Here is a 27,376-nt window from a genome sequence, read left to right as displayed (position 1 = left end):
ATGCAGACAACCGGAAGTGACTTCAGAGTGGGTGGTGACATGTTTCGGATAGTGGTGCACCGAAATTTCGGCAACCGAAACTTTCGGCCGAAAATGGGCCTATTCCATTTCGGCCGAAAATGGGCCTATTCCATTTCGGCCGAAAATGGGCCTATTCCATTTCGGCCGAAAATGGGCCTATTCCATTTCGGCCGAAAATGGGTTAAAGATGCCAAAATTAATAATGGCCGCCACGGGCACAGTGCAGGTTTCAAAAGTCCCGCCTCTGGCCGGCGGCCCGCCTCCCGGTGATGTCACTACTACAACTAGGTGTATGAATGAACTAGGTGTATGAATGAACTAACACACCGGGCGGGCAGGCGAGCGGCCGCTAATAGCTATAACTGAGTCTTTCACTTCCCTATCAGGCGGGTATCTACGCTGACAGGGAAGTGAAGGGCTCACATAGTTATAGCTATTAGCGGATGCTCGCCCGCCCAGTGTGTTAGTTCATTCATAGACAGTCGTAGTAGTGACATCACCGGGAGGCGGGCCACCGGCCAGAGGCGGGACTTTTGAAAGGAAGGACACGGGAGGAGCGGAGAGTTTGCCTACCTGTGACATGAAGACAGGAAATCGACAAGTAAGGAGATTGCATCATTGCGGTGGAGAGGGGCGCTGAGGCCGAGGGGAGGGGGGGGGGGCTGAGGTGAGGTTACCAATGGTATTAGTATTATGCAGCATGAGGGGGTTAATGTATTGCCACTGCTGGTCACTGATGCCTTAGTGACTGACCAGTGGCAGTCAATTAACCCCTTTGTGCTGCATTAGTGCAACCAGTGTCAGTGTTAATTAACACTGGTTACACTGACACTGATACTGGTTGCACTAATGCAGCACAAAGGGGTTAATTAACTGCCACTGGTCGGTCACTAATGCATCAGTGGCAATACACTAACCCCCTCATGCTGCATAATACAAATACCATTGGTAATTAAATTAACCACTTGCCAACCCGTCACAGTACATATACTGAGACAGGGTGGCAGCTACAGGTGTATGTCGCTGCCTGTTTCTGGTGTATGCCCCTGTTCTATCTATTTTAATATCATTTGGGGGAAATAGTCATTTTCGGTTTTCGGCCAAGGGCATCCTGCATTTTCGGTTTAGGCCCAGAATTTTCATTTCGGTGCATGCCTAGACTATCGGAGCATGCCCAGTCACTCCTTCAAACCAGTCATGGAGCCGGTCATGGAGCTGCTGAGAGCCCGAGCCCGAGCCAGCAGCTCCCGCCCCCTCTACAGCCCTGTGATCCAGTAAGTGGGGGGGGGGCAGAGCAGTCAGCAGCTCTCTGCTTGGGAGAGAACAAAGCGGTCTGCAGTCTTAATCTTAGAGGCGCCAGGGGAGACATGCAGCACCCAACTACTTTATAAAATAAAAAAACATCTCCATACTTCTCTAGGAAACGTTGCAGAGATGGTCTGTGTGTTATGAATCCATCAAACTATCATTTCTAAAGCGCTGAGCAGCTGTACAAGTTATGATTTTTGTTTTGTACTACCTTGAGCCAGGGAATGCCCAAAGGCTATGTTTTGTACTTTATACATCTTTTAAAATCAATTAAAAAAAAAAAAAAAGGAAGAAGGATTGGCAAATCAACACTCCCATTAGGATCTGTGTTCAACACTTACAAACTGGAGCTGAATGGTACTTTAACCACTTAAGGACCGGAAAATCCCCCCTCCCCCCCTTATTGACCAGGCCATTTTTTTGCGATATGGCACTACGTTCGTTTAACTGACAATTGCGCAGGCGTGCAACGCTGTACCCAAATAAACTTGGATGTCCTTTTTTTCCCCCCACAAATAGAGCTTTCCTTTGGTGGTATTTGAACACCACTGCGGTTTTTTTTTTCACACGCAACAAAGAAAGAAAGAAGAAGAGGAGCGACAATTCTGAAAAAAAAAAAATATATATATATTTTTTTACTTTCTGCTATAAAACATTCCCAATAAGGACTTGTTTATACTTGCTTCAAAATGTGCCATTGGACACACTTTAACCACTTTAGGACCGGAGGATTTTCCTGCTTTACGTCCAGGCCACTTTTTGCAACTTGGCACTGTGCGACTTTAACCACTTGCCGACCAGTCACTGGGACTGTACTGCGGCAAAGTGGCTCGATTCCGTCCAGCGACGTCGACCTACTTCGCTGGATTCCTCCCCTCAGGCGTCAGTGCTGCAAGTTTGCAAGGCAACTTGGTCGTCTGTGCATATGTTTACAAAATTCTACAAAGTAGATGTGTTGGCATCTTCGGATGCTTCCTTTGGCTGCAAGGTTTTGCAGGCTGCTGTTTAACCACTTGCCGACCGCTCACTGAGCTGGTACTGTGGCAAACTGGTTAGTTATCGTCCAATGACGTAGACCTACGTAGTTGGACTCCTCCCCTTGTGGGCCGCGCGCCGCCGGAGGCTCACTCCCGCTGTATTCAGTCACAGCGGGAGTCGGGCCAGGGGATGAGCGGCGGTGATCACCGCCGCTCTTCCCCAATCGTCGGGGAATCGAGTCTGGAGATCCGCCCGCTTGTGTAAACAAAGCGGGCGGATCTCCTAAGTGACAAACAGTGACAGATTGCAGGGTTCAGCATAGCTGAACCTGCGATCTGTCCCTGTGTCACTCAGTCACCTCCCCCCACACACGTTAGTAATCACCAGGCATACATTAACCCCTCCCTCTCCAGTAAAATTAACCCCTTCCCTGCCAGTGTAATTTTTACAGTAACAGTGCATATTTATAGCACTGATTACTGTAGAAATGTCACTGGTACCCCCAAAAGTGTCAAAAATGTCAGTCAAGGGTCCGATCTGTCCGCCGCAATGTCGCAGTCCCGCAAAAAAAAAAAAAAAAAAAAAAAAAAAAAAAAACAAAACCACCAAAAAATGACAGAAATCTTTCCCTTAGTCAGTAAACGCAATAACTTTTGCGCAAACCAATCAAAATACGCTTATTGTGATTTTTTTTTAACAAACATAGGTAGCAGAAAACAAATTGGCCAAAAATTTAAAAAAATTTCGATTTTTAAATTTTTTTGGGGGGGAATTTCATATAAAAAAAATGTGAAAAATTGTTATTTTTTCAAAATTTACACTTTTTGTTTATAGCGCAAAAAGTAAAAATCGCACAGGTGATCAAATACCACCAAAAGAAAGCTCTGTTTGTGGGAAAAAAAGGACATAAATGGGTACGGCGTCGCACGACCACGCAATTGTCAGTTAAGGTCGCACAGTGCCGAATTGCAAAAGTGGCCTGGACGTAAGACAGCAAAATCCTCCGGTGGTAAAGTGGTTAACTGACAATTGCGCGGTCATGCAACGCCATACCCAAACTAAATTTACGTCCTTTTTTTTCCCACAGAGCTTTCTTTTGGGTGGTATTTGATCACCTGTGCGCTTTTTATTTTTTGCGATATTAATAAAAAAAAAAGAGCGACAATTTTGAAAAAATTATATTTTTCACATTTTTTTATATGAAATTCCCCCCCAAAAAATGTAAAAATCAAAATTTAACATTTTAGGCCAATTTGTTTTCTGCTACATATGGTTTGGTTAAAATAAAAAAAAAAATAAAAAAAAAAATCGCAATATGCGTATGCGTGTTTTTTTTTTTAAACTAGTAATGGAGGCGATCTGCGATTTTTTTTTTTGCGGGACTGCGGACAGATAGGACCCCTAACATTTTTGACACTTTTGGGGGTACCAGTGACATTACTACAGTAATCAGTGCTATAAATATGCACTGTTACTGTAATAATGACACTGGCAGGGAAGGGGTTAACTTTATTGGTGATCAAGGGGTTAAATATATGCCTGGTGCTTACTGATGTGTGTGGGGGGAGGGGACTGTGTGACACAGGCACAGATCGCAGGTTCAGCTATGCTGAATCCTGTAATCTGTCCCTGCCTGTCACATAGGAGATCCGCCTGCTTTGTTTACACAAGTGGGCGGATCTCCTCACTCGATCCTCCATGATCGGGGAAGAGCGGCGGTGATCACCGCCTCTCCTCCCCTGGCCCAACTCCTGCTGTGTCTGAATACAGCGGGAGCGTGCCGCCCACAAGGGGAGGAGTCCAGCGACGTAGGTCTACGTCGCTGGACGATTACAGTCCTAATTACACTTTGCTTTTGCATTGCTTCAAAAATTATACCCCATGTCACTTTCTTGGTGCTTCAAATTGTCTCCGAAGCCTCCACAGAATTTTAGAACGCTCGCAGCATTTGAAAGGCTTTTTTTCAGCTTTAGCTTTGATTTGTTTTGGACGTATTGCAGGTATGAGATATCCACAGAAGCACTGAGAAACAAAAAAGAAAACCTTTCCATACAGATTTTTAGATTAGAGACACTGATGGACCTTAAAATTTAAAAATGTGTACTACTGAGTAAAATAATATATTGGAAATACAATACTGTATAAATATTATCTAAAAAGGCTATTTCATACCACCAATTTTTTGAACTTCAGAATGAGGGACACTTGAGGGAGGAAGTGACCTGCTTATAGGCTTGTGACGGTATCAGATTTTCATGCTGCGATTAATTGATTAAGGTTTTGCCACGGTATACGGTATTATCACGGTATTCTATTATTAAATTTAAATTATTAAATTTCCACCTCACTTCAATTTCATTGCTGAATTTAGGGGCTTTGGTTCACTTATGCACATTATTATATAGTCAGTCAGTACAGACTCTGTGAACCAGGCCTAAAATAGGTCATCAAGCAGTGTCTGGCCTAACTGGTGATAACTGGTCCTGGCGCTCGGCTCCGATCCGATGGCCTGGTCATTAAGAGGGCAAATCCTTGTGGTCAAGAAGTGGTTAAACCTGAAGGAGGTGTTGTTTATAAATTACTTTACTATTGCTTTAGGCCTGGTTCACATGTATGCGGGTTGGTGGTTCACATGTATGCGGGTTGGGGGCCCACATTTGCACAGGCATAGCAGCCCATTGATGTGAATGGGCTTGAGCTGCTATGCCTGCATTTTCAGCTGAAAAAAGGTGCATGCAGAATTTAAAAAAATGCAGTGGCCATGAAATCCATCCTTCTTTTGCACCATGCGACTTACCTGCCGTTGCTGCACACGCAAACTGTTTTTAAATGCCGTGCCCACGTATACAAAAAATGCAGAAAGCTTGCCAGAGCAGGAACTGCAGGTAAGTCGCATGGTGCAAAAGCAGGATGGATTTCAAGGCCACTGAATTTTAAAAAAATGCTGCATGCACCTTTTTTCTGCGGAAAATGAGGGCATAGCAGCCCGTTCAAATCAATGGGCTGCTATGCCAGTGCAAATGTGGGCCGCCAACCCGCATACATGTGAACCGCCAACCCGCATACATGTGAACCACCAACCCGCATACATGTGAACCGCCAACCCGCATACATGTGAACCAGGCCTAAAGCAATAGTAAAGTCATTAATAGATAAAAACACCGGTCCTCCTGCAGGTTTAACCACTTCTGGATCGCAAGGATTTGCCCCTTTAAAGACCAGGCCATCGGATCAGAGCGCCAGGACCAGTCATCACCAGGTAGGCCAGACACTGCTTGATGGCTATATAATAATGTAATGTGGGCTGCTATGCGTGTGTGTGTGTGTGTATATATATATATATATATATATATATATATATATATATATATATATATATATATATATATATATATATATATATATATATATATATGTATATTAGAGCTGCACGATTCTGGCCAAAATGAGAATCACGATTTTTTAGCTTGGAATAAAGATCACGATTCTCTCACGATTCTCTGTGTAACAAAAAAAAAAAAAATTGGGATAACTTTACTGTTACGTTTTTTTTTTTTTATTATTCATTAAAGTCTATTAATTGCGTTTGAAAGACTGCTTCGCAAATACAGTGTGACATAAAATATTACAACAATCGCCATTTTTTTTCTGTAGGGTCTCTGCTAAAAAAATATATAAAATGTTTGGGGGTTCTAAGTACTTTTCTAGCAAAAAAAAACTGATTTTAACTTGCAAGCAACAAGTGTCAGAGAAAGATCCAGTCTTTAAGAGGTTAAACTTCCTTTCTCCCTGGCAGAGGGAAGGAAAAGATACAATGTAAACATTTTTGTTTATAGTTACTGGGAGAGCTGTGTGAGTGAATGAGTCATCCAGCTCACTGAAATGTATCCATTCACAAGTCAGGCAGACTTGACAGAGAAACTCGGTATTTTAAAAATGCCACAATAACAATACCGTGGCTATGCAATACCGCGATATATCGAATTACCGAAAACCGGCATATGTCTACCTGCTTAACATTGGGAGGGATTAAGGGGACTGGTTAAACAAAACCCAGGCTTTCTTGTACCTACAAAATATGCTTTGATTGCTGTGCCACAAGCAAGAGTTTCAAGGACATAAACCCCAGCACAAGCGTAAAAAAAAAAAAAAAACAACATAAAAAGCTTCCTTTACTAATGGTTTTGCACAAACTGTGAAAGGATTCAGAGGTTCGCTCCCTACAGCGCACAAGGTTCAGCAATTAGGTTCAGGGTGAATCTTTGAGAAAGCCCATTGGGTGCTACACATGAGGTGGGCAGTGACATAATCACGCTGAGACTAGGTGGAGCTGTGAATGCAGAAGATTGTATTGTGAAATGCTCCTTTTTTACTTCTGAAATATGAGTGTATTTTTTATATGGAAATACTAATTAGCGATTTGCGCTATGGTTATTTCCTCTTGCTTTCCATGATTGACACCACGGTGAGAGCCATGGATTTAGAGTGTGCAGCCAGCGGGAGCGGTGCCACTTATAACAATGCAAAGCGCATATAGACCTCCTTTAATTAGTGAGGTCCATTCAAGCAGGCGAGAAGACACCCATAGACAGGGTGAAGGGCAATTACTGAAGAGTATCTAGTGTATGGGATAGCACTTCTTTACAGACATTGCATCATGTATTGATGGACTGTAATATATATATATATATATATATATATATATATATATATATATATATATATATATATATATATATATATATATATTAAAGAAAACATGGACTCATGTAAATTTATCATATGGATGATTTTACACCGTTTTCAGATATTTATGTACTATAATTTGAAGAATACTGCACTTTTTTGTGACTATATATATTTATTGCATTTTGTAAAGGTGATTGGATGCCTAGTGGTGCTAGCTGCTTCCTATAGTATATAGGAGTTGAGTAATAGGTGGTTTATACACAGGGATAGCGCAAACGTTTTTTCACATTTATATATTCGTGGAGTATATGGTGCGCAACGTGGAGCATTAGGTAGGAGAGAAGGGTCCAGACTGGAGGGGAGCAACTAGCAGACAGCACACATGGTGTGCAACTTGGGAACGTGAGAGAAGGTGACAGAAGGTGAGCAGGAACTGGAGAGAGAGAGAGGACAGAGGCAGAGAATCAGCAGAGCTGGGAGACCGGAGCAGGAGAAACCAGCAATGTCACACGTGCTGCACAGCGTGGGAGGGGAGTGCGGACCAGAGAGAGAGAGAGAGGATCAGCAAAGCTAGGGGTTACTACTGAGCTGACCATCTGCTGAACAGGGGCCCCAAAGAGCTGACCATCTGCTGAACAGGGGCCCCAATGAGCTGGCCATCTGCTGAACAGGGGCCCCAATGAGCTGGCCATCTGCTGGACCCCTTTAAAACAAATAGAAAATCAACACATACACAGGATGTTTACCAAGCTTCATTAAAGCATCAAAAAACCATGATGAAGTTGTAGGCACTTTAATGTGTGTTGAAAGGCGAAGCAAGTGTAAATGAGCCCTACAAGCTTAAATTTATTCACAGCCAACGCATATGTGGTGGAAATAAAGAGAAATCCAGCCACCGTGGTTATTTTTACCACTGTGCATGTTTATGCCAATATTAAAAATTATATAAAATGTTCAGATTATATCTGCACATCTGTCTGCCTTGAAATAGCTTATGCAAGCCTTACACATACAGCAGAATCACAGAAAATTTACAAGACATACAAGATGTTACTTTTGTCAAACTGACTAAAAAAATTACTACTATAAACATTTATGAAGAAACCACTGAAGGTTTTACCTGTGTTATCAGACGATCACCTACACTTGCCACAGAGCAAACAGGAAGCACATTTGAAATGCCTTTCGAGACCAGATGCTTTTACTCCTGCCCATCAGGAGCCCATGACTAACATGTGAATATATGAGCCTTATGGCCAATAAGTGCAAGCGGCATCTAGAAGAAAAAAAATAAATAAATAAATAAATATCTGACACCATAAGTTTTACATAGTCATTTGAACCATAATGTTACATAGTTACATAGTTAGTGAGGTTGAAAAAAGACACCAGTCCATCCAGTTCAACCTATGATGTGTGTGTGTATGTTTGCTTTTAACCGTACATTGTATACCCCTGTATGTTGTGGTCTCTAAGGTGCCCATCTAACAGTTTTTTGAAACTATCAATGCTCCCTGCTGATACGACTGCTTGTGGAAGAGAATTCCACATCCTTACTGCTCTTACAGTGAAGAACCCCTTACGCATTTTAAGGTTAAACCGCCTTTCCTCTAGTTTTAGTGAGTGGCCACGTGTCTTATTGCTTCTCCTTTCTCTGAATAGTTTGTTCCTTATGCTAGGGTCGCCAGTACAGTATTTGTACATTGATATCATATCCCCCCTCAATCGTCTCTTCTAGAGAGAGAATAAGTTCAGTACTTGTAGTCTTTCCTCATAGCTGATGTCCTCCATTCCCCTAATTCTTTTTGTTGCCCTTCTCTGGACTCTTTCCAGTTCCAGCACATCCTTCCTGAGGACCAGTGCCCAGAACTGGACAGCATACTCCAGATGTGGCCGGACCAGAGTCTTGTAGAGTTGGAGAATAATCTCTTTATTTCTGGAGTGAATCCCCTTTATTATACATCCCAGTATTCTGTTGGCTTTACTTGCAGCGGCTTGGCATTGCATGCCACTGCCAAGCCTGTTGTCTACCAGTACCCCCAGGTCCTTTTCCATCTTAGACTCACCCAGAGGCTCCCCCCCTAGTGAGTAGCTTGCTTTCCGGTTTTTGGCCCCCCAAGTACATTACTTTACATTTTTTACATGTTTGTCAACAAGGTGTTTAGAGTCGGTTCACACTGGGGCGGCACGACTCTGTACTACTTCGGGGGCGACTTGTGCATTCCCATGCACCACGACTTGGGAGCGACTTGCATTGACTTCACATAATGGAAGTCTATGCAAGTTGCTCCGAGGTCGCCCCGAAGTAGTACAGGACCCTTTTTCTAAGTTGGAGCGACTTGTGTCGCTCCTATTAGAACGGGTCCTGTAGCGGTCAATGGACTGCGAGGGAGCGCGACTTGTCAGGCTGACAAGTCACCTGACAAGTCGCGCTAGTGTAAATCGAGGCTAAGCTATAATTCCAAAGGATCATTTAGACGTCATAGCAGTTAAATGATACAAATTAAAACTATAAATACTGAATACGTGTAGAAACATTTTGTGTGTGGACATCATGCAAACCTAACAATGTGTGAAGTTGCTTATAAATATCTAATGGAACAACAAAGGTTGGTCATACATGCATAAATTTATCTTATTTATAGTTCACACAGGCTAAACAAGACAAATCCACAGATTCCACCTTAACCAGTTCTGGACCAGAAGGATTTGCCCCCTTAATGACCAGGGCATTTTTTGCGATTCGGCATTGCCATACTTTGACAATTGCGCGGTCGTGCAATGCTGTATCTAAATAAAATGGATATCCTTTTTTTTCTCACAAATAGAGCTTTCTTTTGGTGGTATTTGATCACCTGTGGTATTTTTTTTTTTTATTTGCGCTATAAAACAAAAAAAAAAAAAAAAGAAAAGCGACAATTATGAAAAACAAAAATTTTCACTTTCTCCTATAGAACATTCCCAAAAAAAAAAAATGTAAAAATCAAATGTTTTTAACATTTTAGGCCAATTTGTTTTCTGCTATATATTTTTGGTAAAAAAAATAATCACAATAAGCGTATTTAGATTGGTTTTCGCAAAAGTTAGATAAAAGATTTATGTCATTTTTATTTTTTTACTAGTAATGGCAGTGATCTGCGATTTTTAGCGGGACTGCGACATTGCGGTGGACAGATCGGACCCAACACTTTTGGGGACCAGTGACATTACTACAGTAATCAGTGCTAAAAATATGCACTGTTACTGGAATAATGCCATTGGCAGGGAAGGGGTTAACAGTGGGTGATCAAGGGGTTAAATGCAAGTGTTTCTAAGGGCTCTTTCACACGGGCGATCCGATCAGATCCGCCTGTCAGTTTTTTAGGCGGATCTGATCGGATCCTCCGTGCAGCTCTATGGGGCAGCGGATGTCAGCGGAGACACCTCCGCTGACACCCGCTGCCATCCGTATCCGATCCGGTCTGTGAAATCTGGACGAATGGAAACCCTATTTTTCCATCCGTTCAGGGATCCGATCTGATCGGATGAGAGCGGACAGACGGTCCGCTCTCATCCGATCCCCCATCGGACCGTGGACCGTGTGAAAGAGCCCTAACTGTATGGTGGTTGGTCTTTTGAAATGATCACAGAGACCTGTGATCCTATATAGAAGCATCCCAGGCGCTCTGCGATCATTCGAGAGAGAACAGCCAGCTGTGTTTACAATAGCTCCCCATCCTTCTCTCAGCGGGGAGCGATCACGGTTGAGCCGCCAGCCCCGTGCATCGGAGTCCCCACCGAGTGCGGGCGGGAGTGCACTGGCACGCACTTGCCCCTATGCAGCAGGCGCGCGACTGACCTAGGGCTACATTGGTTTGCGCAGGAGGGGTTGCCTGGCGCAGTATCTCTATATATCTCCATATATAGTCTCTCCTTCCGGCTATTGTATTCAGACAGCCAGCACCTGCAGCTGTCAGAATACCCAAAATAGTGGGAAGACATGTCAGCTGCCAATTGTCCACCTTGCCCTTTTGATTTATTTCTTTTACTCAAAGTTTGTCAGGCCAGGTGGTGTGGAAAGGGCCCCACACATGGTTTAATTACTGCTGATTCACCATGAGTTGAATAAGATTCAAGTTGTCCAGCTTAAAGTGGCAATAAACCCGCTTTGTCACTTTTGCCTACACGTAAGCCTAAAATAAAGTTTACCTGTGGGAAAAATTAATATCTATTGTTTATCGTGTATGGTTTAGGAGATAGTCACATGTTTTGCAGCCAGTGACATCACCAGAGCTTGCACATTGCACTCTGAATAAATGCCAGGAGTGACGTTGTTGCGGCTCTCGGCCAGGGAATGCTAAACTGGAAAGAAGTCTGGGTGAAGATAGAAGCCCTGACAGGGTGACAGGAGGGCTTTGTTTTAAGGCAAGTCTTTCTTAACCACTTAAATACTGGGCACTTTTACCCCCTTCCTGCCTAGACCAATTTTCAGCTTTCATACTTTAAATGATAATTGCTCAGTCATGCTACAATGTACTCAAACAAAATTTTTATCTTTTCACACAAATAGAGCTTTCTTTTAGCGGTATTTATTAGCCACTGTTTTTTTGTTTGTTTTTTTGTGCAATATAAGTGAAAATACAGTGAACATTTTGAATATATTTTGCAAATAATACATTTTGTTCATAAATTTTGCCAAAAAATTATACTGCTACTTATCTTTGGTAAAAATAACCCAAATTATTGTATATTTTAGGTCTATGTGGAAGTTAGAGTCTACAAGCTATGGCACCAAAACATTTTTTGCTCAAGTTTTAAAGTCGGAGGTGAATCGTCAATGGAGATTACAAATTTTTATAAGGTTATACAACAGTATAAAATAAATATTTGGTCAGCCCCTCTGTTCTAAAACATGAACTTCAAAACACAAAAGAGAAAAACTGGAAAAGAAAACAGGAGAGGAAAGAAAAAAAAAAAAAACACACGTGGTCAGAGGGCCAACGCCAATGATCCCTCCCACTGTCCCACACAGACGAGACGTCATTCGCCACCCCAGCAGCATCATGTGATCACAGGTGAGCCTGAGGGGTCTGCACTGGGAGGGGGGCTTACTAAGTGGTCTGTACTAGGTGGGAGGGCTTACTGAGGGGTCTGTACTGGGAGGGGGGCTTACTGAGGGGTCCGTACTGGGAGGGGGGCTTACTGAGTGGTCCGTACTGGGAGGGGGGCTTACTGAGGGGTCCGTACTGGGAGGGGGGGGCTTACTGAGGGGTCCGTACTGGGAGGGGGGGGCTTACTGAGGGGTCTGTACTGGGTGGGAGGGCTTACTGAGGGGTCTGTACTGGGTGGGAGGGCTTACCGAGGGGGGTCTGTATTTTTTGTTATTCAAAGGATTAATTAGCTAATAAAAAAAGAACACTCAATTAAGCAAAAAAAATAAAAAAATTTAATAAGGGTTAGATTAGTCGACTAATCGAAAAAAATAATCGATAGATTAGTCGACAGACAAATTAATCGTTAGTTGCAGCCCTAATTCATTCCATCAAGTAAAGATAGAAAATAAGAAAATCCACGCTTGTGGACGGGAGAAAAGGCTGCAGCCTACCTCAAAATATGGCCAGAGGGCTATATCAAGGTATATGAGCAAGGTGAGGTAAAGTGGCGCTGCCTAATTTTAAGTGATAAAAAATGAATATTCCTGTTTAAAGTACTATAGTGTTATTTGATAGATAAAGACAGTGTAAAAACAAGATCAAAAAATATTGCACAAAATATTCTCCTATGTTGAAGTGTTATAAAGTGTGACAGTGCGGACAATAAATAAATAGCTAGTTGTGCTAGTAGAAAAAATATATAAAGAATATATATGTTTGAAAGCACACTTGGTATAGTGTATGCCTAACCAGTATAAATAGTGAACCGTGCAATAAATATTATAATAAATAAAATCACATCTGTGCTAATAGCGAATAAATATAACAATAAATATGGCAATAAATAGTGCTCGTGCAGTGAAATAGTCCCAAAAAAAACAAATCAACAGTCTTTTTGTTGCTGGGTGAATCCGTGATGTGTAAAAGAATATATATTCAATAATCGGTGAAAGGCAGCTAATCAAGTGATGTTAAAGGTGCTTCAAATGCTTTAAGGGTGGTGTGAGCGATGGGTGAAACACACAGGTGCACCCCTCCAATTGCTCCCGCACTCACCGGAGTTATGTACCCCTACAGGGGTAACAAGCCTTATGGCAGCGTGGTCTGTAAGACTCCTGAGGGAGGGGGAAGGGGGATGTCCCCCTGTTATGCCAGATAATAGGATCTCCTTTCAGGTACAGTTGATGATGATATGTAAAGAAGAATATGCCGATATAGTGATGTACCGTTTAAAATTAGCTTTATTGTAAACGATTAAAAGTCAGGTTGAAGACGTACATTGTGTGGTGTGAGTCTCTTTGGGTTCATCCTCTCTCTCCTTTTTTTTTTTTTTCAGTGGCTCAGATCTTTACCTTCCTTCAACAGGGGGTTGAGCAGAAGCTGGCCTTGAGTACTATCAAGGGTCAGGTGTCGGCCCTAGCTGTCTTCTTTCAATGGCCCTTGGCCACATACTGCTTGGTGCCTACTTTTCTTTAGGGAATTAAGCACCAGGGGATGAGGAGGGGCTCCTACTGCCGAAATCGCCACCCAGAGGGCTCCACTGTCATGGCCGCCGCCATTTTCAATGGCAAAGCACCTGAAAAATGGCTGCCGGATTACACAAACATGGCCGTTGTGCATTAAGCACACATCCTACAAGAAAATGTTGGCACCACTAAGCTCCCAGGGACCAAGGAGAGATTCCCAGGCCTCAGAAAATAGCACAGGCAGAAAGGTAACACCCCCTGCAGCCGATCGCCCACGGGGCACCCACCTGACCCCATCACCAGCACAGCACCCTGCCCCCACCCTAGGTGGTGGACCAGGCCACTTCACAACCCCAGCGTCAGTAAAGGAGGGTGGCTGTGGATGGGGGGGCAAGATGGGCAACAAGGACCCCCCAAACCGATGAGGGGGGTGCCTAACAGGAAGGAGGGGAACCCAGGGGTCTGACGGTCTGATGGAGGAACCCACATCCACCCCAAAACCCTGCAGGGGGAGAAAGATACTTACCATACCAGGAACCAGGCACTGCTCCAGACAGAACCTTCTCTCCATCGTAATGAGGGGGAATTTCAACGAGGAGGAACTCTACAATTTGGGTCGTTTGCTACCTCACAGGCCAGCCCCCGTCCAGTGGGGCTATGTCGCAGCTGACCTAGCGCATAGGAATGTATCATGCGTCCACTTCCGGGATCGCTGGCCGGCTTGCGTTCCACAAGATGGAGGAAGCGACGCCGTGTGGTATGCCATCAACAGGAAGTGCGTTGACGCGTTTCGCCCTCCTTAATGGGCGTTTTCATAGACATCACTTCCTGTTTGTGGCCGGATCTATTTATACGAGACTGACGGCTGCCTCCGCCAATCAGAAGATAGGAATGAACGCCTAATTAAAATATTACCACTTCCTTTCATTAAGAACGGTACATGGGTGTCCCCACGAACAAACAGGAAGTGGGAAAAATATATAGATAGATATTACATTTATTAAAAACATTAGTTGATACTTTATGGGGACTTTTTAAAACACCACATCACTTCCCCTTCACAATACGTATTATTTAAAACATTAATAGATGCTTAAAATCATGACAATTAATTTAAAAAGTGGAAAGATGATTTGGTACATTAAACATGATAAAACTGTGAAATCCATAGTATTAGAGAATGTAATAGCTGAATTATAATAAATAAAAATAAAATGAAAAAATAATAAAACTGAAGATAAATAACAAAAATAAATATGAAAATAGATGAATATTTAAAAAAAAATATATAAAATTATAAAAAATATAAAAATAAAGTAAAAAATAAAAAAATTTAAATCTATAAAAAAATAAAAATGAAAAAAAATAAATGAAATAAAAAAAAAAAAAAAAGTGTCCATATAGGGTATGAGGAAAAACGACAATATGAATTAAAAATTTACCAATTGGAAAGAAAGAAATTTAAGTTTAAATCAATGTTAAGCCCACGAGGTTGGAGGGTCCCCAGGAGATGAATCCACTGGGTCTCATTTTGTGAGATCGCTCTCTTGAGGTTCCCCTCCTCTCCAATGGGCTTCGACCCTGTCTATACCACAAAATGTTAGACCCCTAGGGTCACGGTTGTGAACCAATCTAAAATGGTTAGACACACTGTGGTAACGGAACCCTTTCCTGATACTTGTAATGTGTTCTCGTAACCTAGTTCTGAGTTCCCTAGTGGTCCTACCCACGTACTGAAGGCCACAAGGGCATGACAGTAAGTATGCAACGTGGGTGGATGCACACCTGATAAAACTTTTTGATGGTATATTGTAGAGCTTCACGATTCTGGCTAAAATGAGAATCACGATTTTTTTGCTTAGAATAAAGATCACCATTCTCTCACGATTCTCGGCGCAACATCATCTTTTACATTATATAAAAAAAACAATTGGGCTAACTTTTATTTTTTCCCCAAAAAACTGCGTTTGAAAGACTTCTGCACAAATACCGTGTGACATAAAAGATTGCAATGATCGCCATTTTATTCTCTAGAGCAGTGGTCCTCAACTCCGGTCCTCAGGGCCCACTAACAGGCCAGATTTTAAGTATTACCTTGGGGAGATGAAGACTAGAGTACTGCAATCACTGAACAGCAAATGATATCACCTGGGATGTATTTCAGTTATCTTGAAAACCTGGCCTGTTACTGGGCCCTGTAGGCCAGGGTTGAGGACCACTGCTCTAGAGTCTCTGCTAAAAAAATATATACAATGTTTGGGGGTTCTAAGTAATTTTCTAGCAAAAAATACTTTAGCCCCGGTTCACACTTGTGCGTGTGCGGGGTTCGCATGTAATGTCGGAGCGCACTGCTCCGACATTACATGCGATCGGCTGTGCGGTGCGAGTCTAGCCATACAGTTTGTATGGCTAAATTCGCACCGCAGCCGCACCAAACACGCACAGGGACCCTTTTTTCTAGCCGCATCAGGATCGGATCGCACAGCGGTTCACACTTGTGCGATCCGATCCTGTGCGAACTGCACGATCGCACTGCGATATGCGATCAAACTGGGGGTGTCGTTGAGATTACATTGACACCCCCAGCGTATCGCATATGGCAGTGTGAACTGCCGGGGGTGCGTGTGCGATGCGGGATCAGGCTGCGAATTCGCAGCCTTCCCGCACTCGCATAAGTGTGAACCAGCCCTTAAGGAAGTTAAACTGCTCTCCCTCTGCTCTCTCTCAGTTCACATGTAGGCGTTTTGGGGTGTTTTTGGGGAGTTTTTCTGCTCTAGGATCAGCTCTCAAAACGCCCAACAAGACAAATCCTATTCATTTCAATGGCCCCTGTTCACATCTGAGCGTTTTGACGCTGTAAGCAAAACGCTGAATGCTCAAAAAAGTACATGAGCTTCTTTTTGGGCAGATTACAGGCGTTTTCCATTGGTTTCTATTCAATCTAAAAACGCCTGCACAAAAAACGCCTGTAAAATCGCAGTTAAAATCGCAGTAGAAAACGCTACGCTCAGGTGTGAATGTAGCCTTACAGCCGGAAGTTCATTCCTTTGATCTAAAGAACGAAAAGATACATTGTAAAGCATTTTGTTTATACTTATCTAGCAGCTTTAACAATGTTGATAAACATTTGCCGAAGACTTTTTTTTTTTTTTTTTACAGCTGTAAGGCTGCATTCACATGTCAGCTTATAATCGCGGGCAGAACCGCCGCGGTTCCGCCCGCGATTCGGAGATTTATTGCAAATCGCGGGACGCCTAGCGTTGCCCGTTGATTTGCAATAGCCCCCCAAACGCCGAGCGATGTTGCCGCGATTTACGCCCGCCGAATCGCGGCAACATCGCGCAAACAAAATCGCGGGACGCAATACGCTCCAAAGAGGCTCTTGTACTTTTTTGGAGCGTATTGCGTCCCGCGATTTTGTTTGCGCGATGTTGCCGCGATTCGGCGGGCGTAAATTGCGGCAACATCGCTCGGCGTTTGGGAGGCTATTGCAAATCAACGGGCAACGCTAGGCGTCCCGCGATTTGCAATAAATCGCCGAATCGCGGGCGGAACCGCGGCGGTTCTGCCCGCGATTATAAGCTGACATGTGAATGCAGCCTGAGTGAGCAGAAAACGGCTCAGTAAGAATCGAGGACATGCAGTTTAAGATCGTCAGGGGGGTGAATCGAGATCGCGATTTTTTAACGATTAATTGTGCAGCTCTAGTATATTGTTTTCCATACGCATTCGATTTAAAATCAATGGTTTTTCTTTTTCTACTTCTTGAGGTCCTACATCTCCCACAACTAAAGAAGCCTGTCTGGTGTAAAAAAAAAGTACAGGTTTTGACTACATTATGTGCTAATTTTAGTCTAAGCGTTTTGGGTTTCGCATAAATAAACTTAGGTTTGGCTGGTAAAATTGAATTTAAAACCTCATCTTTTAAAAGCAACGACCAATGTCTTTTTATTATACGCTCCAAATGTTTGTACTGTCTGGAGAACCCTGTAGTGAAGGCCAGTCCATAATCGTTAGTTATTTCAGTTTTTGTTTCTTTATCTTTGAGCAAATGTTTTCTGTCCATTTTTCTGACAGATTCCTTAGTTTTCTGAAGTTAATTAGTATTGTATCCCTTTTCCTTAAATCTTTCGATTAGCATATCCGCTTGATAGTTGTAATCATCCTCCAGATCACAGTTCCTCCTCACCCGGAGCATCTCACTCTTCGGGACAGAGCTCAGTCATTTAGGGTGATGGCAGCTACCCGTCGGGATGTACCAATTTCTGTCCACATCCTTAAAGTGCGTGCGGGTAAATAGCTTTCCTTCATGTTTGAATATCTCCAAATCCAGGAAGTTAATGGATCCAGTTCCGATTGTCTCCGAAAAACAGATACCATAACGGTTTTCACCAATATAGTCCAGCACTTTATATGAATATTTTAATGGACTCATAATTTTGGACTGCACTTTACTTTGCACTAATTCCCTTTAGCACCAAAGTATTTTTGATTATTGCATTTTTATATATCTTTTATATATTACTTTTATCACCAAGTGCACTTTATATTGTTTATTATTGAAGGATTGTATTTATTCATTTTATTTTTTCCTGTTAGCGCTGTTTTATAATATTTCATAGAGATGTGAAGGCCCGGAAAAAAAAAAAAAAACTGAAAAATTCTGAAAAAAAAAAACGGTTTTCCATTTTTTCCTGAAGGCTTTTTGTTTTTTTTGTTTTTTTTAAAAATTGGAAAAATTTAAAAAAGAAAAAAAAAAATTGTGGAATATTTTATTTCAACATGATGAATAAAATATTTTAAGACAGGGTGTTCAAATATTTTCCAAATCATTTCTAAAAAAAAATGTATGATATCAGATTATTCTAATTGGTGAGGACAAGCAAGTCCTAGGTAACAAACTGAACCCTCCAATGCAAGAACAGTATGCATTTCTTCCTTTAGGAGGTGCTGTACTGCTATTGTAACAAGAAAAAGGTTTCAGTTTTGCTTTTGCATAGTTAGTGGGTGTGGTTTGTTCTGTCCTCTTCACTAGGCCTCAAAAGCATTGGAAGAAAATACAGAGCAACAAAAAGGACCTGAAAGTACAGTATATACTTAATTAAAAAAGGTAAGGAGTTTACATGCATCTGATTCTGAATCCAGAAAACAATTTAGCTACATTAGTTTATCTTTATAAACATTTGTGTAAATAATAATTAATTACCAGTAATCTGGTTCTTCCCCCAGTGATCACAAAATAAGCATCAAGGACTTGATGTTGGGAAGGTACTTTCAAATGTTGCAGAATATAGAACATCTTCAGGGATTTGGTCCAGGAATGCAATATGGGATTCTGCCAAACATATTCCTCCTGCAACATGGTGGCAAGGTCTTTGCACAACACAGCCTCTGACTCCTATAGCTTCTCACCTTCTCCAGATACCTCCATCTTCTGCAGCATGTGAAAGAATCTGGTCTATGTTTGGAAACACTCACACTAAGGTGTACTTTTATGAACGGGTGAATTTTTTTCTCCGCTGGCTTCTCTACAGTTCTCCGGAGAAAATGATCACATCTGGCACCCATTTTATGAATCGGAGAACTTCAGTTCGCCCAGGGTGATCAGAGGAGAACGGTTTTCTCGGAGATCTGTGTAGAAGTCAATGGGGCGTCTAATCTGGTGAGACAAAGCGAGATTACAGTAGTATGAAAATCCCAGATCGCCAGTGAAGTGCGGGGAATCACAGCTTCATAGCCTGGCTGTTTCTATGTCTGTCAATGACAGATTCCCGTGTGAAGAGATGATCAGCGGAGAACATGTTCTCCCCCGATCATTTCTGTTTCATAAACTGAGAATGATCGGAAATGAGCTGTGATCAGCAGGATCACTGCTCATCTCCGTTTCATAAAAGGACACCTATGTCATGAAATAAACTGACATGTGAAAGGGTAGAGAAGCTTGTTTCGATCCGGCCAAACCTTAGTTTTCAGAAGTTCCTAATTGTGATGACGGACAAAAAAAAAAAAAAAAAAAGGAGTAGCTGCAGAAGCAGAGACGGAAACTGACAGTTACAGCTCAGAAAATGATTCTAATTAAATGTACATTGAAACTTAGTCCCACTCTCTTCTTAACACTTCCTCCATCTTCAATTCTTTTTATGAGAATGGGGTTTTTATTTTTATTTAATATTGTGGAGAGGAAATATGAAAAATTGTTACTCTTTGTTTTGAAAATTGTTTTGTGGAGGATTTTTGGCTGTTCCACATAAACTAGTAAGCAGTTCAGGAGATTGTTGCTCCCTTTGTTAAAAATAAATATATAAAAAAGTAAATTCTGTTTGTGATCATTGTTTGGCTACGCTATGGTGTCCATTTATGAAACTGTGAATTTTTTTCACCGTTCACTTCTCGGCAGTTCTCCAGGGAAAATTATCTCCTCTGGCACCCTCTTTATGAAGCGGCGAACTTCAGTTCTCACAGGGTGATCAGAGAAGTTTTTCGTCGGAGAACGGGCAAGATCTGTATACAAGTGAATGGGGCCGCCTGTAATCTCGTGAGACAAAGCGAGATTACAGTACGAGAAACCATTTAAAAAGCAGTGATTATCACTGCTGAGTACACGTGCGTTCGCCCCCCACTAATGTTAATAAAATAATTAGTCCCCCTACATAAATTTACATACACACACACACATTGTGTGTGTGTGTGTGTGTGTGTGTGTGTGTGTGTGTGTGTGTATATTTTATATATATATATATATATATATATATATATATATATATATATATATATATATATATATATATATATATATATATATATATATATATATATATATATATACACACACACACACACACACACATATACACACACACACACGAAATATATATACTAGACATTAAGCCCGTTAAATTAACGGGCGCTAGAACATATGATATGATTTCTATCTTATCGTATTTATTCTTTAGAAATGTTACAGAAGAATAATGTGAAAAATGAAAAAACATCACTGTGCATTGAAAAGGGGCACGCTAGTCACTGTCCATTGAAAGGGGGGCACGCTGGTCACTGTCCATTGAAAGGGGGGCACGCAACGCTGGGCAATGCTGTGGCACTCTGCAATGATTAGGGGGCAATGCTGTTGCACTCTGCAATGATTGGGGGCAATGCTCTGGTCACTGTGCATTGAAAGGGGGCATGCTGGTCTCTCTGCATTGAAAGGGGGGCACGCAGCGCTGGTCACTGTGCATTGAAAGGGGGGCATGATACGTATATATGTGTGTGTGTGTGTATGTATATATATCTATCTATCATGTTTTCTTTCATTTATTATTTTTTATTATTTACTTTCAATATGTAGAAGCTGCTTTTACTGATTTCGGCCGCTGTCCTGTCGGATATTGCCTCCCCGCCTCTGTTCAGTCAGCTGTTCTTCCCGCCGAAAAATTCATCTGAGGGATGAGGCACACGCAATACTGACGTCTACCCCAGCTGAGCGGAGCAGTCAGCTGGAGTGACTTTATTTACCGCGCATGCCCAGTCCGTCAGATAGATTTTTTCAAGGGAGGAAGTATCAGACAGGAGCCGCGGTCAGATGGAGTTTTAACGTGACAGGAGCCGCAGTCAGATGGATCTTTCAACGGGGAAAGACAGAAGCCGCGGTCTTCTCCATACCTGAGCCGCGGTCTTCTCCGCCACTTAAGGTATGCTTTCCGCTTCCAGCCAATCCAGAGGCGGATGTTGAAAGGTGGGCGGCCGGTGTTCTCTGCGTCCCAATCCCAACGGCTGTCCGTGGTGCACATGCGCAGTAGTGCATTTCCACGGACACAGGGACACATGGCTTTTATTAATTATATATATATATATATATATATATATATATATACACACATATATATATATATATACACACACACACACACACACACACAAATATGGCACGGGGACATAATTACTGTGTTGGGGGGTCTGAACGAGGAAGAAGGAAGTCAATAATCTTCCTTTTTCCCCCTCAGTTCTCCCCCGATTCTGTCTTCTCTCCCCGATTCACCAACTCCAGGTTGGTGAATCTGGGAGTGTGAATTCTGACCAAAATCACCAGTGAAGTGCGGAGATCGCAGCTTCATAACCAAGCCCTTTCTGTGTCAGTCAATGACAGATACTCCATGTGTAGAGATGATCAGCGGAGAACATGTTCACCTAAAGATTGGAAATGAGCTGCGATCAGCAGGATCACTGCTCATCTCCGTTTCATAAAAGGACACCTATATTTTTAATATGCTAGTTGTGATAATTTTATGCCAAGTCAAATTGTCCATAGTCATATTTTATGTTTCTAAAGTAACAGAATGACTTTCAATCTTAAAAAGACAAAAAAGTACTAATGTAGCATTTTTTTTAATTTTTTCAAAAAAATTTCATTTTTTTCCCCCCCATAAAAATGTTTTTTTTTCCCGAGCTTCAAAATTTCTGGAAATTTTACATCTCTAGACAGGCAGTCGATTGTAGATCTCACAGGAAAAAAAAAATTCTATCTAAAAAGTAAAAAAATGCCAGGACCAGAGATCCCAGCAAGGAACCAGGTCCTTACTCCTGACTATGCAGAACAAAAAGTTATATAGGTGGATGTGTTGGCATCTGCGGATGCTTCCTTTGGCCGCAAGGTTTTGCAGACTGCTGTTTAGAGGACCTGGTCCTCTTTGAGGGTGTATTGTTTTTTTTTGAAGCGAGCTCCAGTTGTTTTGGTTGAACTCCTGGTTGGCTATAATTAGCCTTTAGAATTTATTTTTCGCTGTTCCCACCCCTCATGTTTAACACTGCTTTGGGACGTCCCCAATGGTTAAGAAGATCAGGACCTGTGTCCATCAATGAACCGTCTGGTTAAGAAGATCAGGACCTGTGTCCATCAATGTGTCCGTCTGATGTTCATTGACGGACACAGCACCCACCCCTCTGTGGAGTTATAATTCTTCTGACAATGCTTGTAACAAAACGGGAGTACCTATAGCCGAGAGAGGGAGTATACCACCTTGGACCGCCCATAGGTGTAGCCAGACTTTTTTTCCTACCTAGTGTCCTACTCCTGTAGGGGGCAGTATAACCCAATGGTGAAGAAGATCACGAGCTGTGTCCTTCAATGAACAAAAGAGAAATTATGATTTAAATTGAGTTGAGTTAAATCAAGCCCTTTTACTAGCGATTTCAATTGTGATTAAAATAGACTTGATTTGAATTAAATCCACCCTGTCTGAGAACAGTTCCGTCACTGTGTATATGTAAGGGTTTACAAGCATTAAACAAGGGGAGTGAAAAAAAAAAAAAAAAATCATTTCGTACGCATATGCATCTTTGCGTGTTTAAACACATCTATACGCAATTATTTTACAGATCACTACGCAAGAACTTTTCTCCTAGAAAACAGACATGTAATAACAATCTGTGAATTTTTTACTGGCCGTGGTAATGAAGCCCAATACAGATGCATAAACATGCACTGCATTCAGATCCTTAACACAAAATCCAAAAACCTGTGCCCGAAGACATACGTATTCCATACTTTTATTCCCTGCTTAATGATGAGTACATGGTTACTTACATTTGAATGCAGCCTTAGGCATGGAACAAAAGTTCCTTCATAAATGATCAGTACATAGATCCGTTTTTAAATGCTCCCGTCCTTTTTTTTCTCAATGGTATAGGTCAGTGATGGCGAACCTTGGCACCCCAGATGTTTTGGAACTACATTTCCCATGATGCTCATGCACTCTGCAGTGTAGTTTAGCATCATGGAAATTGTAGTTCCAAAACATCTGGGGTGCAAAAGGTTCACCATCACTGGTATAGGTGAATGGACATATGTCCTCAGACACAGATTTTTGAACACAGTTCATGTTTACACACCTGTGTGAATGTCCCCAATGAAAACAAGGGAGCTGCATTCATATCTGTAAATAAAAATGATTGCAAATGTGTTTTTTATGCGTGAATGAGGCCTTACCATCGGTAATAACTGAAAATAAAGATCAGCGCAAGTATATAGTGAATAGCTGCTTACAATAGAGGAAAACACACTACCTTTAATCCAAAAGTACTAAAAAAATTGCAGCTCTTATAAAAATCATAAAACACCAAATTAATTTTAGGGGTCTTAATTTTATAGATATTATCTTATCTTTTTTTGCCGCTAGTTAATTTGATTTCGATTTACATAATGTAATACTGAAGCGGCTGAAGCTCTATGACCTTCCAGGTGCTACATTAAAATAGCGCCTTTGATTATCATTAAAGACCTAGGGAAAATGGCGCTGCGACATATTGCTCTATGAGAAAATGGCGCCAAAAGCGGATAGGACGTATAAAACGACTTCGCTAGCAGGCTATATATGCAGGGGCCAATCCGAACACAAACTAGAGACCTCCGAGGATGAACATTGGCTGGAAAGGTGTTTGGCGGTACTACTCACGTGACGTCACGCCACCACGAGCACCAATCGTGGCAGGGTTTTACAAAGTGAGCGTCTTTTAATCTTTGTATGCGATATATATGTTTGTAACTTGGCGATTTTAATAAAAGATGCTACAATATAATACCCGGTCTATTCTGTTGGGCATCATGATGCGGTGAGAGTGATTGACGGTCCCCCAGCAACACACGGTTTGAGACCCTTGAGATGCTGTTGTGGAAGTGGAACTACTACTTGTGGCATTTATATGATGGTGATAGGCTCATTGAAATTAAGCATCTGGTGAGTTTGCACTGCATGCAGGGATGGCGGCGTGAAGCACTGGATTTTTACACACGTCTTCATCACAGGTGCTCCATTCCTATCAGCTTTGATAACATTCAAATAACATACTGCACTATGAATATTATTTTTTCTTGGTATGATGGTGAAAGACTTGCAAGCACTCTTCAACAAAAACAGGCCCCTTTGGAAACCTACACAGGTATCTTCATATATATTGGTAAGGGTCCTTTCACACGGGACTGAGTCCGTTCTGCTCAGCGGGGGAATGGATCCGCCGATCCCCGCTGAGCAGGCGGATGTCCGCTCTGTGTGTCAGATCCCCGCTGTCCTCTATGGGGAGATTGGATGAGAATGGACTGTTCTCATCCGATCCCATCCTCCAGACAGATGGAAAATAGAGTTTCCATCCGTCCGGATTTCACAGACAGGATCGGAGAGCAGCGGGTGTCAGCGGCCATGTCATAGGGATGCATGGAGCATCCCATCAGGTCCACCTGAAAAACTGACAGGTGGATCGGATCGCTCGTGTGAAAGGGGCCTTATGGCGCTTTTCCACTGCATGGAACCGAACGGTTCGGCTCGCTTTTGTGCTTTTCCACTGCTGGTACCGCATGGTATGGTGTAGGAATGGTTCGGTACGGTATGGCAGCGCTTTTCCACTGCATGGAACCGAACGGTACGGCTCTCAAAAACAGTACCACCTCAATTGTGGTTCCAAGAGGTACCATACCCGGTACCATATCCCACAATCCTTTGCATGCAGTCACTACTAGCCACTGATTGGTCAGAGAATCCCACCCACCCCGTTGTTATCCCACCCACTTAAAGCGGAGTTCCACCCTGGGAAAGTTTTTTTTTTTTTAAAAATACCCCCGGGACAGTCAGGGCTAGTGCATTCCACAATGGCTAGCCTCTGATCTGTCCCGGGTTGCACTTACCTTTTAGGAGAAATACTTACCTTGAAAAAGTATTGCCCAGCGCTGCCATCTCAGGTGTGGGCAGCTTGAAGCCAGCGCGATCCTCTTCTGTCTTCTTCGGTCCCACGATGCACTGCACCGGCCCCGCCGTCACTTCCGGTGCACGCGCGGCATGCCCAGAAGCTGTTTAGAAGGGAATGACGCGCGCGCACCGGAACTGACGTCGGGGCCGGTGCAGGCGCATTGATTCCTGGGAGTGATGACGTTCAGCTCCCAGGAATCATTGCAGGCCAGGAAGTGACGAATCGCTGTGGCCGCCGAGGGGAGGAAGAAGGAAGGGGAGTATATTTTCTTCTATACGAGGTAAGTAAAAAAAAAAAAAAAAAATTGCGATTATCCATTTTTTTTTCAGGTGACCCGGAGTGAGAAGATGGAGGCAAGTACAAATTTAGGGTGGAACTCCACTTTAACTTTAGCACTACTGTAGTGGAAAAGCAAACCATACCGTACCGAACCGTTCCAACACCGTACCATGCGGTACCAGCAGTGGAAAAGCAAACCGGGCCAAGCAGGGCCGAGTAGAGCCGAGCCGGTACTTGCAGTGGAAAAGTGCCATTAGTGACTTTATCATTTGGAGTGGAGGGACACAGTTGGCCTCGTTAGGGACCTTTTTTGGGTATTGTTACCCAAATGTGGACTACGTATTGCACTACCGGTGTTTTCTGATTTTTAGAAGCGCTGCAATTTTTTAGTACTTTCCATCAGTAATGATTAGGTCCGTGTGCAGCTGGCCTATAGGGACAAGCAGCACCTGTACTGGGCGTGTGTGCCTGGCAAGCACAGGTCTGCCCAGCTATTCTCTATCACAAGCAGCAGGGATGATGATGTAAGAGCTCAGCCCGGTGTGTTACCTTGTTGTGTTCAGCCTGCCAGTGACATACAGAGGAAGACAGCACTGTACAGCCCGGGGCTGTGACGGCCTGCTGAGGAAAACTGTGAAGGTGTCCACCTCCTGAACACACAGGTCACCCCCATTACATGAAGAGTGGGAGGTGAGGAGAGCTGTGAGCGCACACTAGGCCAGCCACAGCGCTCCGCACCTCCAGGAGCAACAGGCGGCCACTTAGCCAATCACAGGCCAGTATCCAAGGCATCTCGCAGACTTCCAGACCCCAAATATGAGCGCCAAGAGGTCGTACGCCTAAGGCCAGCCAATCAGCAGCGCCCACACAAACCGAACCTCCGTGAGCACATTGTACATTTATATGACACAGCCCTCCGCCTCCTCACCGGTTCCAGTAGAAGCGTCAGACATTCGAGCCCAAAGCGGACGAGGACACCTGAGAGACTCCAGGTAGAAGAAGCAGCTCATACACAGCTGTGTGATGGGGAGACTCGGGATCCGCTATTCCGCGCATGCGCCGCAGCCTACCCTTCTCTCTCTTCCCCTGCCAGCCTAGCGCTGTGTGCCTGGGAAGACGGACAAATGTGAACGTCATCGAATCCCTGCATTCTCCGCCCCATCTCCATGAATGGGCGGGAGCGCTACGTGACGTCAGCTACTGTTTAAAGGGATTGGGCACGTTACTGAAACTGCTGTGCAATGTAAACAGAAACTGATTAGTGAGAGGATCATCCGCGGTGTGGCACGGCTATGGACTCAGTCAGTAATCAGTATGTGGCTGGGAAATGAGGAATACAAGATGCAGATATTTACAGGACGGTTCATTAGATCAGAATATTGCTCATACGAATAACAGTGATCCTATGACATTCATCCTATTAATGATTATGTATTGCAGCAGTGATGATGAGCAACAGGCTTTAGGCTGGAGAGAGAAGGATGTACACACATGTATAAACATGTACACATACACCGGAATGTATAGGAGCACACACAATCAGGAGCATGTGCATAGTCATCAATCAGCTCCCAGCATTTTTATCAAGACTTAAAGGATAAGTTGGTAGTCGTGGCCTCTCTGGATGCAGAGAAAGCCTTGACTGTGTGGAGTGGCAGTTCCTGTGGAAGGTGCTCTCGCAGTTTGGTTTTGGGCCTAATTTTATTTCTTGGATACAGGGCTCCCATAGCTAGGATCCGAACCGATGGTATTCTGTCCCCTATTTTTAGC

At 42.9% G+C, this 27,376-nt stretch overlaps 1 protein-coding gene across 2 annotated transcripts in view; it reads right to left on the bottom strand.

The window, feature by feature from the left end:
• The window catches only part of TMEM184B (transmembrane protein 184B), a 329,919-nt gene extending 303,295 nt beyond the window's left edge, over positions 1 to 26,624 (bottom strand). For both annotated transcript variants that reach the window (XM_082265516.1, XM_082265517.1), the window contains exons 1-2: positions 26,535 to 26,624; positions 8,117 to 8,272 (exon numbers count right to left, since the gene is read on the bottom strand). The gene's annotated coding sequence lies outside the window, so the exon portion shown is untranslated. The remainder of the gene's footprint in view (positions 1 to 8,116; positions 8,273 to 26,534) is intronic.
• Positions 26,625 to 27,376: the final 752 nt, after the last annotated feature.

Source organism: Pelophylax lessonae, assembly GCF_965119305.1.
Source record: "Pelophylax lessonae genome assembly, chromosome: 8".
Lineage (NCBI taxonomy): Eukaryota > Metazoa > Chordata > Amphibia > Anura > Ranidae > Pelophylax > Pelophylax lessonae.
Note: the sequence above shows the minus strand (reverse complement) of the source record. Positions and strands in the feature narration are given on the sequence as shown.